The following is a 19,399-nucleotide window of genomic DNA, read 5'->3' as shown; positions in this document are numbered from 1 at the left end:
TTCTGCTCCCAACTAGGCATCAAATTGAATTTCTACTCTGCCTATCATCCTCAGTCCAATGGAGCTGCTGAACGCACTAACCAAAAAGTTGAACAATATTTACGTTGTTTCGTTTCAGAACACCAGGACGATTGGGTCGGTTTGATTCCTTGGGCGGAGTTTGCACATAACAATCTCATTTGTGATTCTACGCATTCTAGCCCTTTTTTCTTGAATTATGGCTTTCATCCTTCCATCCTTCCTTCGGAGTCTTCTTCGCAAGGGATACCATCGGTGGATGTTCATGTTGCCAATTTAAGAGAGTTGTGGGATCAAACTCGACAAATCCTTCTGCACAATTCTACGCTGGTTAAAAAACACGCTGACAAACGTAGAAGGGCAGCACCGGTGTTTGTTCCAGGCGATAGAGTATGGTTAAGTACTAGAAACATTCGGTTAAAAGTGCCGTCCATGAAGTTTGCTCCTCGATATATTGGACCTTACAGGGTACTGTCTCAAATTAACCCAGTTGCGTATCGTTTAGCGTTGCCTAATGCCTTACGCATTCCTAATTCATTTCATGTTTCCTTGCTAAATCCATTAATATGTAACAGGTTCTCCTCCACGATCGCCCCTCCCCGCTCAGTTCAGGTGGAGGGTCAGGAGGAGTATGAGGTCAATTCCATCGTTGATTCTCGAATCTCCCGGGGGAAACTGCAATATCTGGTCGATTGGAAGGGTTATGGTCCTGAGGAGAGAAGTTGGGTACCTCAGGAGGAGGTGCATGCTCCCCGTCTCCGCAGGGCGTTTCACTCTCGATTCCCTTCTCGCCCTGGTGTATTCCGCCCGGTGGGCGTATCTGAGAGGGGGGGTACTGTCAGGGTACCTGCGGTCTCTACCTCCAAAAGAGGTAGAGACTTAGCTGTTCCTCCATCCAGACGGCCTGATGGCTCCCTTCCCCACGGTCTATCCGGTCATGCAAGGCCGGCCGCGAGGGAGTGACTGCCTTTTACAGCATCTAGGCAGGAAGTTGTCATCAGGACACTCCTCCGGAACGACCTGTCACTCAATTGCTGCAGGACCAATCAGGACGCCTCGGAGGCGTGGTTACTGCTCTGAACAGGGTATTTAACAGAGCTTCGTTCATTAGCTCATTGCCCTGTCGTGGTTCTAGCTTGTTCTAGTCACTCAGTGCTTGTGTATTCTATTATCCCTTTTGGTTTTGACCCGGCTTGTTTACCTTACTCTGCTTATCTCTGTTACCCTTGATTCGGCTTGTCTCTCGCTTACCTGTCTTCTGTTACCCTCGACCTCGGCTTGTCTTTGACCATTCTATACTGTACTACTTACGTTAGTCCGGCCATTCTAAGGTCCGGTATACGTATCTGGCTACTGTTTGTACTCTGCGTGTTGGATCCCTGTCCCGATCCTGACAGAGTGTCTGTGTCTGCATGTGCATATGCTTTACTGTATAATTTAATTACCCTGAAATAACTAATATTTTGAATTAGAAGAAGAAATGTATCAAAATATATATGTATATATATATATATATATGTATATATATATATATATATATATATATAAATATATATATATAAAAAAAGAAAAAATGCTCTTGCACTCACGCTTTAAATGTCCCTTGTGTGCCGGGTGCTAAGCCAAGGCTTTAACCCCTTAAGGACACATGACATGTGTGACATGTCATGATTCCCTTTTATTCCAGAAGTTTGGTCCTTAAGGGGTTAAATATCCAAGAAATCCAAAGAGGTAGCAGCACTCACGGTCCAGATAAAAAATCCAAATTTTATTAAAGCATATTTAAAATGATCGACGTTTCAGTCCACTACTCGGGACTTTCCTCAAGATCAACAGTTCTGAGATCATTTTAAATATGCTTTAATAAAATTTGGATTTTTTTATCTGGACCGTGAGTATATATTTATATATATATATAAATAAAAGCTGTTGTACCTTGCATTCAGGCTTCAAAGTTGTGTGACCGGGTGCATAACCAGGGCTCCAGTATCCAGGCAATTGAAACAGTTGGCTGCACTCTAAGATTTCCTTAAAACGTAACTTTTATTGAAATATTTAAGAGAAGCTCAACGTTTCAGTCCCTCTTGTGGACTTTCACCATGATCCTGATGAAAGTCCACAAGAGGGGATGAAACGTTGATCTTCTCTTAAATATTTTAATAAAAGTTACGTTTTAAGGAAATCCGAGAGTGCAGCCAACTATTTCAGTTGCCTATATATATATATCTCCTACATAGCACAATGACTTATGGGGCTGGCATAGATTTTTTTCCAGGGCTGCTTCGTATCCCCAGTCCGGCCCTGTGCGCAACCATTATTGCCAGAGGATGTAGATAACAGGGATATGTCTCAGTCAGGCAGCATTACACACAGGGACGTACGGTGTGATGATGATGATGTTGTACCCGCTGCTGCTTCCTTTGCTGAATTGTCAGATACAAGTGAAGCGGTTGATGATGACGATGCGTCCGTGGATGTCACGTGGGTGCCCGCTAGAAGAGAAGAAGAACAGGGGGAACGTTCAGATGGGGAGACAGAGAGGAGGAGGAGACGAGTTGGAAGCAGGGGGAGGTCGTCGCAAGGAGCTAGTGGCACAGTCAGACAGCATGCATCGGCACCCGGGGTCAGCCAGACAGCACGCCAATCAACGCATGCTGTTGCCACCACCAGAATGCCGTCATTGCAGAACTCAGCAGTGTGGCATTTTTTTTGTGTGTCTGCCTCTGACAACAGCGATGCCATTTGCAACCTGTGCCAAAAGAAACTGAGTCATGGGAAGTCCAACACCCACCTAGGTACAACTGTTTGCGAAGGCACATGATCGCACATCACAAACACCTATGGGATCAACACATGAGTACAAGCAGCACACAAACTCAAAGCCGCCATCCTCCTCCTGGTCCAGCATCTTCAGCCACGTCAACCACTGCTGTCCTCCTTGCCCCATCTCAACAATCCGCCACTCCGTCTCTCGCCTTGAGCAGTTCCTGCTCATCTGCCCACAGTCAGGTGTCTGTCAAGGACATGTTTGAGCGTAAGAAGCCAATGTCACAAAGTCACCCCCTTGCCCGGCATCTGACAGCTGGCTTGTCTGAACTCTTAGCCCGACAGCTTTTACCATACAAGCTGGTGGAGTCTGAGATGTTCCAAAAATTTGTAGCTATTGGGACACCGCAGTGGAAGGTACCTGGCCGAAATTTCTTTGCACAAAAGGCAATCCCCAACCTGTACTCGATTGTGCAAAAGGAAGTAATGGCATGTCTGGCACACAGTGTTGGGGCAAGGGTCCATCTGACCACTGATACCTGGTCTGCAAAGCATGGTCAGGGCAGGTATATCACCTACACTGCGCATTGGGTAAACTTGCTGATGACTGCCAAGCATGGAATGCGTGGCTCTGCAGAGGAGTTGGTGACACCGCCACGACTTGCAGGCAGGCCTGCTGCCACCTCCTCTACTCCTCCTACTCCATCCTCTTCCATAACCTCCTCGGCAGAGTCCTCTTCTGCTGCTGCATCTTGCTCCACATCAACGGCACCCCCCCCAGCTTCCCAGGTACTATTCCACATCCCGGATACGGCAGTGTCACGCCGTCTTGGGGTTGACTTGCCTGAAAGCAGAGTCACACCGGACCAGCACTCCTGTCCGCCCTGAACGCACAGGTGGATCAGTGGCTGACTCCGCACCAACTGGAGATCGGCAAAGTGGTTTGTGACAACGGAAGAAATTTGTTGGAAGTTGAATTTGGGCAAGTTGACACATGTGCCGTGCATGGCACATGTGTGTAATCTGATCGTACAATGCTTTGTGCATAAGTACCCAGGCTTACAGGGCGTCCTGAAGCAGGCCAGGAAGGTGTGTGGCCATTTCAGGTGTTCCTACACGGCCATGGCGCACTTTCCAGATATCCAGCGGCGAAACAATGCCAGTGAGGCGCTTGATTTGCGACAGCCCGACATGTTGGAATTCAACACTCCTGATGTTCGACCGCCTGCTCCAACAAGAAAATCAGCATCGCTTGCTGGACCTGCGGCAACGCTGGAAGAGGATTGTGAGGAAGAGGAGTCAGAGGAGGAATGTGGCTTTGAGGAAGAGGAGGAAGACCAACCACAACAGGCATCCCAGGGTGCTCGTTGTCACCTATCTGGTACCCGTGGTGTTGTACGTGCCTGGGGGGAAAAACATACCTCCAGTGAGATCACTGAGGACGAGGAATGGGACATGAGTAGCTCGGCATCCAACCTTGTGCAAATGGGGTCTTTCATGCTGTCGTGCCTGTTGAGGGACGCTCGTATAAAAAGGCTGAAGGAGAACGACCTGTACTGGGTGTCCGCGCTACTAGACCCCCGGTATAAGCAGAAAGTGCCTGAAATGTTACCGAATTACCGCAAGTCGGAAAGGATGCAGCAGTTCCAAAATAAATTAAAAAGTATGCTTTACACAGCATATAAGGGTGATGTCACAGCACAACGGGAATCTAACAGAGGAAGAGGTGAAAGTAATCCTCCTCCTCCCACGACCACGCCGGCAAGGACAGGACGCTTTACAGATGTGTTGTTGATGGAGGACATGCGGAGCTTTTTAAGTCCTACGCATCGCAACAGCCCTTCGGGGTCCACCCTCAGAGAGCGACTCGACCGACAGGTAGCAGACTACCTCGCCTTAACTGCAGATATCGACACTCTGAGGAGCGATGAACCTCTTGACTACTGGGTGTGCAGGCTTGACCTGTGGCCTGAGCTATCCCAATTTGTGATAGAACTTCTGGCCTGCCCCGCTTCAAGTGTCCTGTCAGAAAGGACCTTCAGTGCAGCAGGAGGTATTGTCACTGAGAAGAGAAGTCGCCTAGGTCAAAAAAGTCTAGATTACCTCACCTTTATTAAGATGAATGAGGGATGGATCCCGAATGGACTGACATTGGGCGATACATTTGACTAAAAAAGACCTGATGAGGGGAACGTAACAGGGATTAAACTGATAAGAATAGTACTACTTAACACACCACTCCTATCTGGTGGCACATTAGATTGCACAGGCAGTGCCCCAAATTTGAAGTAGGAGGGCCGACCAAGCATCTTTTTCCATCTCCCGGTTCCTAAAATCAATGCCATATACACGTCCCCTGATAGGGGACGTAACAGGGATTAAACTGATAAGAATAGTACTACTTAACACACCACTCCTATCTGGTGGCACATTAGATTACACGCGCAGTGCCCCAAATTTGAAGTAGGAGGACCAACCAAGCATCTTTTTCCATCTCCCGGTTCCTAAAATCGATGCCATATGCACGTCCCCTGATAGGGGATGTAACAGTGATTAAACTGATAGGAATATTACTACTTAACACACCTTATAATAATGCAGAGAGAGGTAACACAGAGAGAGGAGTCTGAAGAAGAGGAGTCAGAGGAGGAAGGTGGCTTTGAGGAGGTGGAAGACCAAATACAGCAGGCGTCCCAGGGGGCTTGTTGTCACCTTTCGGGGACCCTTGGTGTTGTACGTGGCTGGGGGGAGGAAGAGACCTTCAATGACATCAGTGAGGACAAGGAACGGGACATGGCTAGCTTGGTATCCAACCTTGTGCAAATGGGGAGTTTGTGGTTGTGCAAATGGACTGTTTGCGGTTGTTTGCGGTGCGTTAAATGGGGAGTTTGGTCTGTCACTGTGAAGTGGGCGTAACCCTTACACTACCTGATCGATACAACATCATACCTGATGTTTTAAAGCACGTTATTCCAAACAATTTAGGAATGTTAGGTGATTTATGCCCTTTATGGATTAAAACCAGACTCTGCATCAACTATGTAGTTTTCCATGGGAGTTTTGCCATGGATCCCTCTCCGGCATGCCACAGTCCAGGTGTTAGTCCCCTTGAAACAACTTTTCCATCACTATTGTGGCCAGAAAGAGTCCCTGTGGGAATTTTATGTTCGCGACATGTCTATTGCCAAGAGATTCAGATCTTTCTCTTTGCGATTCATGCTGACTTTTAACCAGATATGCTACATGATAGACCAGACAGGAAATTCATAACTGCTGGAAAAGCATGCAAGAGACAATGAGAGATACGGGGGGAGGAGGAAAAGCAATCTGGGTTAAAACAATAATTAAGAGCTAAAACTAGTATCAATTGAAGTATCACTAGGCGCAGCACCAAGAGGTGAAGTGAATAATACCCCCGTTGGGGAAACAGATAAACACACACACAAACACAGATACACACACATACTGACACACACATACACACTGACACATACACAAATGCACACACATACTGACACACATACACACTGACACATACACAGATGCAAATACATACTGGCACAGATACACATACACACACATACTGATGGAAAAACAGTGATTTACATATACTGACACATACACACTGACACACACACACACACACACATACATATACTGACACAGATAAACATGCAAACACAGATATACCCACATACTGACACAGAGACACATATGCACAGATACACACACATACTGCCACATACACACATACTGACACAGATACACATACACACTGACACAAACATTGACCCACACACAGATACACGCATACAGACACAGATACACACGCACTATGACAGATACACACAAAGATACAAACACAAGTTATTATTTTCATACTTTTAGCCACCCTTCAGTTTCCATACTGTTTTGATGCAGGAGGATAATTTTCTTGGATTCCAGTAGGCCCTGCTGCCTGAGGATGATGGGGGTTTTGGGGCTGGTGGGCGTATGCTTCTCTCTCTCTCCCCCTCCTTTCTGCATCCAGATTAAGATTTTCATTACATATACTTATTGATGGCTTGGTTCATTAGTTATACTTATGGAAGTATAGAAGTGTCCAGGTAGTGTGGATTATTGACTTTTTTGACCTTGAGTCAAGGTATGGACTATTGTCTGACTCGGGACTGAAATGTTGACCTGTGTATGTATAATATGGAATAAAGAACTTTTTTTGCATTTAAAAAGGCCAATGGGTGCACTCTTACATTATGTATAGTTACTGGCTGGAGTTTTAGAACCATGACATTTATAGAGTTTGTGAAAATCTGAGTTTGGTACCTCTTTGGGATTATATATATATCCATGATCTTTGGGATCATCACTGTGTTTTATCCAACTTTTTAATGCAAAAAAAAAAAAATCTTCTATTACCTGAAATAAAATGCTAAAATGACAATTCAAGGTGGGCTTGTCAACCTTATGTTAATAAATGACATATATAATTTATGAATGTATATGATAATAATTATGATACAGAGAGATAATGATCCTGAAAATATAGAAAGATGAACTCTGCTTTTAGAATTCTCCGCAGGGCGAAAGATGGTATTGTAATCATTACTAACAGATCAAGTACTATTTGACCCATTGTGTTTACAGAGTAAGCACTAGACTTAACAGTAATGATGAATCAGTGACTCAGTGAGAACATTTAGAAAATATCTAGATATTTAGAAAAAACTTTCGGAGCTAATTCAACGTACAGGCCAAGATCAAACAGAAAGGTAGAACAATAAATACATTGGTGGGAAAATAAATTAGCCGATCATCTTTGCTATTAAAAATGATTATATATTTTAAAATACAAATATGGGCATAGTTAAGGAGCATACCAGAAGATAATTCCTAAAAGTGGAAATGCTTGCAATGTATCTCCTAACTTGTGTTAATCTCATATTTCTACTGCATTTTATCACAGGCAACAGATGATAATTTGGTGCTAGGGTGCATATATCATCTCCTAAACCGTGCTCCATATGGCATATATGTATTGAGCTTGGAATCTAACCATGTGCAAAAATAATATATAGATGCAAGGAGGACAAGTTACAGTTTGAATTTGTCAAAATGCGTAGTTGGGTTAAATTGTAAGGAATTTGGGTTCAAATATTCCAATTATTTTATTTTATATTTTAAGTTTATTTTATATTTTAAGTTTATAGAAAAAAAATGTAACAATCAAACTTTCAAACTATAAGAATTAATCTTTCAAAACAGTCTCAAGCTGTGATAAGTTTGTTTCCTAAAGAGTATTTCACCATTTGCTTTCCTGTTGTTAAAGGGACACTCCGGTCACCATAACAACCTCATCTAAATTAAGTTGTCATGGTGCAAGGAGGTCCTTGGGTGCCCTCTTTCGTTAACAGGTTAAACCCAATGGTTTAACCCCAAAGGTGGCCTCCAGTGCCGATTGCCTTGTCTCTGTGGCGGCATCTGGCTTCTGAAAAAAGGTACGTACACTGGAGGTGTCACTAAAGCATAGATTACACACTTTATTCTAGATATACATATTCATACCTGAATGGGCACTGTGATAGGCTTAAAGTAGTCAGCCAATCACAGATTCCCAGTGCTGCTCAGACTTCTGATTCCTCCATAGCCCAAGCACAACTTATCACCATTGATGACTCTTGTACAGCATGAAAACATTAAAAATAGCTTAATAGGGAATTGTAGGATGGTGCCAGTGGACTCCAGACGCTGAAGCCACTTCAATTAGATGAAATATTTACAGTGCTTGCAGTGCCCCTTTAAGTAGCCTTTTGGAACTCATGTGTGACAAGATGGATACCTAAACTAAATAAGGCCAACTCTTCTGGTCCAATCACACAGAAGAGCTACTGTAGCTCAAATTGCTTAAAAACTTAATACTGGCCATGATAAAAAGGTAATGCTGGCCATGATTGAAATGTGTCAGAACACACTGCATTGCTGTTTCCTGCATTTGGGGCTGAGTTGCCACAGATCTGTAAGATTGCACATGATGACCCATGTCACTTCATATAGTGCCTTCAATGGAGACGTGAGTGTCAAAACTGGATCTTGGATCAATGGAAGAAGGCTGCCTGGTCTGATGAATTATGTTTTCTTTTAGATCAGGTGGATGGCCTTGTGCGTGTGTGTTGTTTACCTGGAGAAGAGATGGCAGTAGGTTGCACTATGGAAAGAAGGCAGGCCATCAGAGGCAGTGGTATGTTCTGTTGGGAAACCTTGTAGAGGTATTCATATAGATATTACTTTGATACTTACCACTTACCTAGAGATTGCTGTAGACCACGTACACACCTTCATGACAATGGTGTTCCCTGATGGCAGTGGACTCATTCAGCATGATAATGTACGCTGCCACACTGCAAAAATTGTGGGAATGGTTTGAGGACCACGAGAAAGAATTCAAGATGGTGCCTTAGTATTCAAATTCCCCAAATCTCAATCCGATTAATTTGTAGGACTTGCAGGAACTGTTTGTAATGTCTTGGTGCTAAATAGCGCAGGAAACATTCAGAGCTCTTGTAGAGTCCATAAAAAAACAAGGAACTCATGGTATATCGGCGCTAAAAAGTGTAGTTGAGTGCAGCTAAAAATCCACAGTGAAATCAATCACTAAATTTCACCACTGTAATTATCAAAACAAAACACACCAAATGGTGGATAGTGCACTAACAAATATCAATTAACTGTGATATTTATCACCATAATATACACAGTGTCACAAAGCAGAAAGTGTATATACTCTTGCCTGGATTTCCAGAATGATAATGAAAGACAAAAACGCTCACAATAGAGTCGTACACAGGGCCGGTGCAAGGATTTTTGGGTACATAGGCGAAGATGTATTTTTCCGCCCCCCCCCCATTAAAAAATAACATCTTCACCTATGTGCCTCTTAACCAGCCCCTCTCCCCGTCCATTATTGGTCCCCTCCCTTCCCTGTCCCTTAGTGTTCTTCTGACAGTCACACACACTCAATGACAAACACAGAGACTCACTGATCTGACACACACACACACACTGATTGACACTCATTGACAGACACACTGATAGTCACACACAGACTCAATGACAAAGATACTCTCACTGATTTGACAGACACTCACAAACACACACTGACAGACACACACATACACTGACACACTCACATGCAACACTCACACAATCACTCACAGACACACATACACTCACTCACGCACACACTCACAGTCACTCACAGACACACATACACTCACTCACGCACACACTCACAGACACACAAACACTCACGCACACACTCAGTCACTCACAGACACACATACACTCACGTACACACTCACAGACACACATACACTCACTCACGCACACACATACACTCACTCACGCACACACTCACAGACACACATACACTCACACACAGTCACTCACAGACACACAGTCACTCACAGTAACACATACACTCACTCACGCACACACACAGAGACACATACTCACAGACACTCACACACACACACTGACACTCACACAGACACTCACACACAGACACTCACTCACACAGAGACACATACACACTCAGACACACAGACACTCACTCACACACTCACTCACACACACTCACTCACACAGAGACACATACACACTCAGACACACAGACACTCACTCACACACTCACTCACTCACACAGAGACACATACACACTCACAGACACACAGACACTCACTCACACACACACACAGTCACTCACAGACACTCACAGTAACACATACACTTACTCACGCACACACACACACAGACACATACTCACAGACACTCACTCACACACACACACTGACACTCACATACAGACACTCACACAGACACTCACACACAGACACACACTCACAGACACTGACTCACACAGAGACACATACACACTCAGACACACAGACACTCACTCACACACAGACACATACACACTCACAGACACACAGACACTCACTCACACACACTCACACACAGACACTCACACACACAGACTCACACACAGACACACACACACACACACTCACAGACACACACTCACAGACACACAGACACTCTCACACAGAGACACATACTCACTCACAGACACATACACACAGACACTCACTCACACAGACACTCACAAAGACACACACACACAGACACACACACACTCACTCACAGACACACAGACACTCTCACACACACACACTCTAACACAGACACTCTCACACACAGACACATCACATACATTCACAAATTATTTTAATACATAAATAATATCCACCCAGCCTCCCTACCTGGAGAGCTGGTGTGGATCATTCCCTGGGGTCCAGTGGGGCTGCTGGGCGGCGTGCGGCCGGGCTCCCTTGGCACTGGGGATCTCTCCGTCCCGATCCGCCTCTCAGCTCCGAATGCACATGCGTGGCAAGAGCCACGCGCGCATTCAAACCGCCCATAGGAAAGCATTACTCAATGTTTTCCTATGGACGTTCAGCGTCTTCTCACTGTGATTTTCATAGTGAGAATCGCAGAAAATCCTCTAGCGGCTGTCAATGAGACAGCCACTAGAGGCTGGATTAACCCTCAGTGAAACATAGCAGTTTCTCTGTGTGTACGCCACTGCCTAACCCTATCACTATCCCTACCCCCTAACCCTACCCACTAACCCTACCCCATAACCTTACCCCTAACCCTACCCCTTCCCTTAACCCTACCCCTAAGAGGCAGCAGTATACCGGTTTTAATGACAGAAGTGTCATAGATTTACTGAACCTCAGAATGCTAATTCTTGCCTTGGTACTCTGTACAATGGTGTGCATTGCATAATTACTTGGCAAATCCCAGGTACTCCAGAGAACCAAGATGCTTGCTTATTCAACATATGTATTAAAACACTTGGATTTACTGACACAGGGTTTAAACAGTAGCTATATATCCAAACAGGGGAACTTGATCATTTTAATGCTTCCCAGTCTATCCATCCCAGACTACGAAGTCAGAGATAAGTGGAGCCCTTGTCCAGACTATGTACATAGAGGCAGGCCCGGACTGGCCATTGGGCAAACCGAGCAAATGCCGGTGGGCTGCAATGGCCATGGGCCATGGGCCTATCCGAGCGCTGGCCCTGCTGTGTGCCTTCATGGACATCTCCCTCACCGGCCCACAGGCAGTGAATGTTGGCCGCTGGCTGGGGAGGGAGAGTCGGCAACGCTCCGACCTCGCGAAAGGAACCCGGTGGAGCTGCAGGTTAGAGCACCACTGGGTTCCTCACGAGGTCAGAGCATTGCCGTGTTTACCACGGCAATGCTCAGATCTCGCGAGAGTGAACTCTAGCCCCGCACTAATATATTTAAATATGTCCCCCCCGAACCCTACACACACAATTCCTCCAAACATATTCACACACACAGCACCCTCCAACACACACGCATACACAGCAAACTTACACTAACAGCACCTTCACACACACAGCACCTTCACACACACACAGCTTACTCACACACACAGCACACTCACAAACACAGCACCCTCAGACACACACAGCACACTAAAAGCACCCTCACACACACACATACAGCACCATTACACACATATATATAAAATTAATATAAAATACCCCTCAGTGAGTTTACAGACAATGAAAATTAGAAACATAGAATGTGACGGCAAATAAGAACACAATCACACACAGCACCCCTCTTAGACAGCACACTGCACTCCTCTTACACACACACAGCGCCCCTCACACATACAATACATCCAAACATATATATATATATATATATATATATATAGAGATATATATATATATATATATATATATATATATATAGATATATATATATATATATAGATATATATATAAATAAATCCAAAGCTCCTGCACTCCAACTTTAACAAAATAAATACCTGGTGCTCTGGTCACATGAAGTATAAATATTGAAAGAAATACCGGCACTCCAGGATTTGGTAAAAAAAGATAAGTTCTTCTTTATTCTTACAGTTCCAAATGGTCAACGTTTCAGCTCTTGTATCTTTTTTTACCAAATCCTGGAGAGCCGGTATTTCTTTCAATATTATATATATACTACAGCACCCCTCACACTGCACCACTACACACCTTACGCTCCAGATACACGCTAGAACCTTTACCCAACTCTGGATAATATAATACACACACACACAAGATCCCTATATACACTCTGAATCCTCTACCAACACACACACAATCTCCTATACACACTCTGGGTCCTTTACACACTAGATCCCCTACACACACACTGCACCACCTACACACACTACATTCCTGACATACAAACTCTGGATCCCCTATGCACACAATACATTACTTGTAAGCAAACACATACTACATTCTCTAAGCACACACTCTCTTCAACCCCTACACACACCATGTCACCTATCTACACACACACACACTACAACCCGAATGCACACGCTCACTACATACCCTATACACACACACTCTCTACATATTACACCACAAACACGAATGGAATCAACCTATTTACACAATACCACACCACAATCAGCTAACTCTACACACACGCAATCCCACAAGCTGGCTCCAAACACATACACGATACGCTTTCCTAACCCTTTTGCCCTCTGGTACTCAATTATGGAGACACCAGAGACAAGTTAAGCGCAAACACGGCGCAAGGATGTTATTAAATTTGCTTCCACTGCACAGAACAAATACAGGGCCTTTTTCTTATGTTAGAGCTCTTCAGTAGGGCTCTGCGCATTCAACCAGCATGCTCACTTTGAGAGGGGGCGTGCTTTTCATTAGTGATGATAAAACACACCCTCTCTGGCCCCGCCCCCTTCTCAGGGGGCCGCTGTGATTGAAAAATGCCCGGGCCAAATTTTTTTCTCAGTCCAGCCCTGCATAAAGGTGACCTGAAATTGAATAATGAATGAAAAAGAATGTTTTGGGAGGTTATTAATCATTTCTCCACAAAGTTCTTACAATTACAGTAATGCAAAATGTGACATCACAATGGGTTTTTAAAGTTATGTGCAACACAGGAACAATGAGAGGTAGGTGTGTGCACTGCTATCACTGAACCACCATCAAGGCTCCTCCCTGTAACATGATGATATGATATGCTGGGAGAAGGGGAGATTGGAGAGGAGATCAAAAGGGCACACCAACCAGTAAAACAATGTAAAAAGCAGATAACGACAGTTTATCGTGCCGCAAAATCAGTTGTGCATTAACTCTGCAGTCTTCCCAAGTGACTTTATGATTCCTTATTATATCACTTTTATCTTCTTCTTTATATGTGAGAGGGGTATGTATATATGTGTAAGTAAGAGAAGTTGTGTACATGTCTGTGTAAGAGGGAAAAGTACATGTAAGAGAGCGTGTGTGCATTGTGTATTATTGAAGTGTACATGGTTAGGTGTCTATGTATGTGTCTATGCATGTGTAATATATGTGTGTTTTTGTATCAGATTTAGTGATGTACCGAACTGTTCGCCGGCGAATAGTTCCCGGCGAACATAGAGTGTTCGCGTTCGCCACGGGGGGCGAACACATGCGCGGTTCGATCCGCCCCCTATTCATCATCATTGAGTAAACTTTGACCCTGTGCCTCACAGTCAGCAGACACATTACAGCCAATCAGCAGCAGACCCTCCCTTCCAGACCCTCCCACCTCCTGTACAGCATCCATTTTAGATTCATTCTGAAGCTGCATTCTTAGATAGAGGAGGGAAAGTGTAGCTGCTGCTCATTTGATAGGGAAATGGATAGCTAGGCTAGTGTATTCAGGGTCCACTACAGTCCTGAAGGACTCATCTGATCTCTGCTGTAAGGACAACACCCCAAAAAGCCCTTTTTAGGGCTAGAACATCAGTCTGCTTTTTTTTTCCTGTGTAATCTAATTGCAGTTGCCTGCCTGCCAGCTTCTGTGTCAGGCTCACAGTGGATACTGTGCCCACTTGCCCAGTGCCACCACTCATATCTGGTGTCACAATAGCTTGCATTTAAAAACAAAAACATTTTTTTCACTGTAATAGATTGAATAGCAGTTAGTTGTCTTCAACCCTGTGTGTCAGGTCTACAGCGTCTACTCTGCCAACCTCATCCCTATGTATATTTAGACAAATGGAGGTCATTTAGTTGCTCCAATGGCCATGGCCAAAACCCCCCCGCTTAGGGGGGGTCTGCCTTGACGTTGGCAGGCGGGCATCCCTCCAATGGCCATTGGAGCAAGTAAATGACCTCCATTTGTCTAAATATACATAGGGATTAAGGAAAAAGCGCAAGTAACATTTTCTTTTCTTTGGTTTTTACTATATATTGGGGCTGATGTGTGTTGTAGTCCTTGCTGCTTAAGCGCAGGACTTCTCTTTTTGTATTTGTATTTACTTTGTATCACACAGCCTGGTTACAATGCTGCTACCCATCCCATGTGTTCCCTATTAAGGGTTAATAAGTAAAGGGGTGTATATAAAAAATACCCCTTTCTGTCTCATTAGAGATATCTTTGCCAGAAGCTCAAGGAAGCAGGCTGAAGGGTCAGTGTTAGGACCCGCTTAGGGGGGGTCTGCCTTGACGTTGGCAGGCGGGCATCCCTCCAATGGCCATTGGAGCAACTAAATGACCTCCATTTGTCTAAATATACATAGGGATTAAGAAAAAAGCGCAAGTAACATTTTCTTTTCTTTGGTTTTTACTATATATTGGGGCTGATGTGTGTTGTAGTCCTTGCTGCTTAAGCGCAGGACTTCTCTTTTTATCTTTTTAAAAGAGCTGTAGCATGGAAAAAATTATCTCTGTTGTGCAAAAATCTAGCCCCAAGTCACCAAATACAAACTCATTCTCTAAACCTAATTTTAGCCTTAGCTGTAAATATCTTAACTCACAGGGTTAAGTCTGTGGTATGTGCAATATTTATTAGGGAATATAGTGTCTTGTTCTGTAGAATGTGTTTTTTTACCAATATTATAACTATATATTTATATATGTATTTTATATGTTTTTTTCTTTTTTTATGGCACATGAACTACATGTCCTCTTGGAGAGGATCCATTCTGCCCCATTTCCAAAATGGCCGTGGGAACACTTCTGGCCGTTTCACATATATTATCCAGGGAAAATGGAGGACTTTAAAGATGAAGATGTGGACCCCATTCACAAAGAAACCGGAAGGCGCATCAAAGAGGAGTTTATGACCATCTGACCGTCACCTTGAACGGCACCGGAAATGACGCAACGCAATCTATTGCGTAGCACTTGCATATTCCGGCGCTGGAAAAGATGTATAGGCAGCCTTGAAGATGCACAGGAAATGACGCGGCACGTTTGTGGGGCGTGCCGCGTTTGATTTTTGGCGTCAAGGATTGCACATTTAACCAACGAGGAAGAATATATTACCCACCTGAGGAAGCATCTGCCGAAACGCGTTGTGGACTATTTATAAAGACTTATGCTGCACCATACTTACTTATATGTAAGAACTTTTATGTTTTTGTAATAATAAATGTGTTACTTTTATTCTTATATGTGCTCTTGTATCCTTATCTTTTCTGGGGAGAAATTGACAACAAAAAGTGTCTTACCTGAGGACTACGGTTATCTCACTCAAGCTGACATACGTGAGCCAGTTATCTACGGGCTCTTAAAAATGTGAGTGGGATACTAAAGATCTGAATAATTTTCTTATTAATGTATATTAGCTGTACGACCAGGGCCGGCGCGTCCATAAGGCGGCACAGGCGGCCGCCTTAGGGCGCACGGGCTCCGGGGGCGCAAGATTTCAGTGACCGGCAGGAGGGAAGCTCTCCCTCCTGCCGGCCACCATCTCCGCCCCTGGCGCGGCAGTGCTGCGATCAGGCGCTGCGAGGGAGCTCTAACCTCTCTGCTCTGCTCCCTCGCGCGCTGTCTGCTGATGCCGCGGGAGCCGGAATATGACGTCATATTCCGGCTCCCGCGGCATCAGCAGACAGCGCGCGAGGGAGCAGAGCAGAGAGGTTAGAGCTCCCTCGCAGCGCCTGATCGCAGCACTGCCGCGCCAGGGGCGGAGATGGTGGCCGGCAGGAGGGAGAGCTTCCCTCCTGCCGGTCACTGAAATCTTGCGCCCCCGGAGCCCGTGCGCCCTAAGGCGGCCGCCTGTGCCGCCTTATGGACGCGCCGGCCCTGGTCGTACAGCTAATATACATTAATAAGAAAATTATTCAGATCTTTAGTATCCCACTCACATTTTTAAGAGCCCGTAGATAACTGGCTCACGTATGTCAGCTTGAGTGAGATAACCGTAGTCCTCAGGTAAGACACTTTTTGTTGTCAATTTCTCCCCAGAAAAGATAAGGATACAAGAGCACATATAAGAATAAAAGTAACACATTTATTATTACAAAAACATAAAAGTTCTTACATATAAGTAAGTATGGTGCAGCATAAGTCTTTATAAATAGTCCACAACGCGTTTCGGCAGATGCTTCCTCAGGTGGGTAATATATTCTTCCTCGTTGGTTAAATGTGCAATCCTTGACGCCAAAAATCAAACGCGGCACGCCCCACAAACGTGCCGCGTCATTTCCTGTGCATCTTCAAGGCTGCCTATACATCTTTTCCAGCGCCGGAATATGCAAGTGCTACGCAATAGATTGCGTTGCGTCATTTCCGGTGCCGTTCAAGGTAACGGTCAGATGGTCATAAACTCCTCTTTGATGCGCCTTCCGGTTTCTTTGTGAATGGGGTCCACATCTTCATCTTTAAAGTCCTCCATTTTCCCTGGATAATATATGTGAAACGGCCAGAAGTGTTCCCACGGCCATTTTGGAAATGGGGCAGAATGGATCCTCTCCAAGAGGACATGTAGTTCATGTGCCATAAAAAAAGAAAAAAACATATAAAATACATATATAAATATATAGTTATAATATTGGTAAAAAAACACATTCTACAGAACAAGACACTATATTCCCTAATAAATATTGCACATACCACAGACTTAACCCTGTGAGTTAAGATATTTACAGCTAAGGCTAAAATTAGGTTTAGAGAATGAGTTTGTATTTGGTGACTTGGGGCTAGATTTTTGCACAACAGAGATAATTTTTTCCATGCTACAGCTCTTTTAAAAAGATAAAAAGAGAAGTCCTGCGCTTAAGCAGCAAGGACTACAACACACATCAGCCCCAATATATAGTAAAAACCAAAGAAAAGAAAATGTTACTTGCGCTTTTTTCTTAATCCCTATGTATATTTAGACAAATGGAGGTCATTTAGTTGCTCCAATGGCCATTGGAGGGATGCCCGCCTGCCAACGTCAAGGCAGACCCCCCCTAAGCGGGTCCTAACACTGACCCTTCAGCCTGCTTCCTTGAGCTTCTGGCAAAGATATCTCTAATGAGACAGAAAGGGGTATTTTTTATATACACCCCTTTACTTATTAACCCTTAATAGGGAACACATGGGATGGGTAGCAGCATTGTAACCAGGCTGTGTGATACAAAGTAAATACAAATACAAAAAGAGAAGTCCTGCGCTTAAGCAGCAAGGACTACAACACACATCAGCCCCAATATATAGTAAAAACCAAAGAAAAGAAAATGTTACTTGCGCTTTTTCCTTAATCCCTATGTATATTTAGACAAATGGAGGTCATTTACTTGCTCCAATGGCCATTGGAGGGATGCCCGCCTGCCAACGTCAAGGCAGACCCCCCCTAAGCGGGGGGGTTTTGGCCATGGCCATTGGAGCAACTAAATGACCTCCATTTGTCTAAATATACATAGGGATGAGGTTGGCAGAGTAGACGCTGTAGACCTGACACACAGGGTTGAAGACAACTAACTGCTATTCAATCTATTACAGTGAAAAAAATGTTTTTGTTTTTAAATGCAAGCTATTGTGACACCAGATATGAGTGGTGGCACTGGGCAAGTGGGCACAGTATCCACTGTGAGCCTGACACAGAAGCTGGCAGGCAGGCAACTGCAATTAGATTACACAGGAAAAAAAAAGCAGACTGATGTTCTAGCCCTAAAAAGGGCTTTTTGGGGTGTTGTCCTTACAGCAGAGATCAGATGAGTCCTTCAGGACTGTAGTGGACCCTGAATACACTAGCCTAGCTATCCATTTCCCTATCAAATGAGCAGCAGCTACACTTTCCCTCCTCTATCTAAGAATGCAGCTTCAGAATGAATCTAAAATGGATGCTGTACAGGAGGTGGGAGGGTCTGGAAGGGAGGGTCTGCTGCTGATTGGCTGTAATGTGTCTGCTGACTGTGAGGCACAGGGTCAAAGTTTACTCAATGATGATGAATAGGGGGCGGATCGAACCGCGCATGTGTTCGCCCCCCGTGGCGAACGCGAACACTCTATGTTCGCCGGGAACTATTCGCCGGCGAACAGTTCGGTACATCACTAAATCTGATACAAAAACACACATATATTACACATGCATAGACACATACATAGACACCTAACCATGCACACTTCAATAATACACAATGCACACACGCTCTCTTACATGTACTTTTCCCTCTTACACAGACATGTACACAACTTCTCTTACTTACACATATATACATACCCCTCTCACATATAAAGAAGAAGATA

The sequence above is a fragment of the Pelobates fuscus genome, chromosome 5, assembly GCF_036172605.1.
Source record: "Pelobates fuscus isolate aPelFus1 chromosome 5, aPelFus1.pri, whole genome shotgun sequence".
NCBI lineage: Eukaryota > Metazoa > Chordata > Amphibia > Anura > Pelobatidae > Pelobates > Pelobates fuscus.
Note: the sequence above shows the minus strand (reverse complement) of the source record.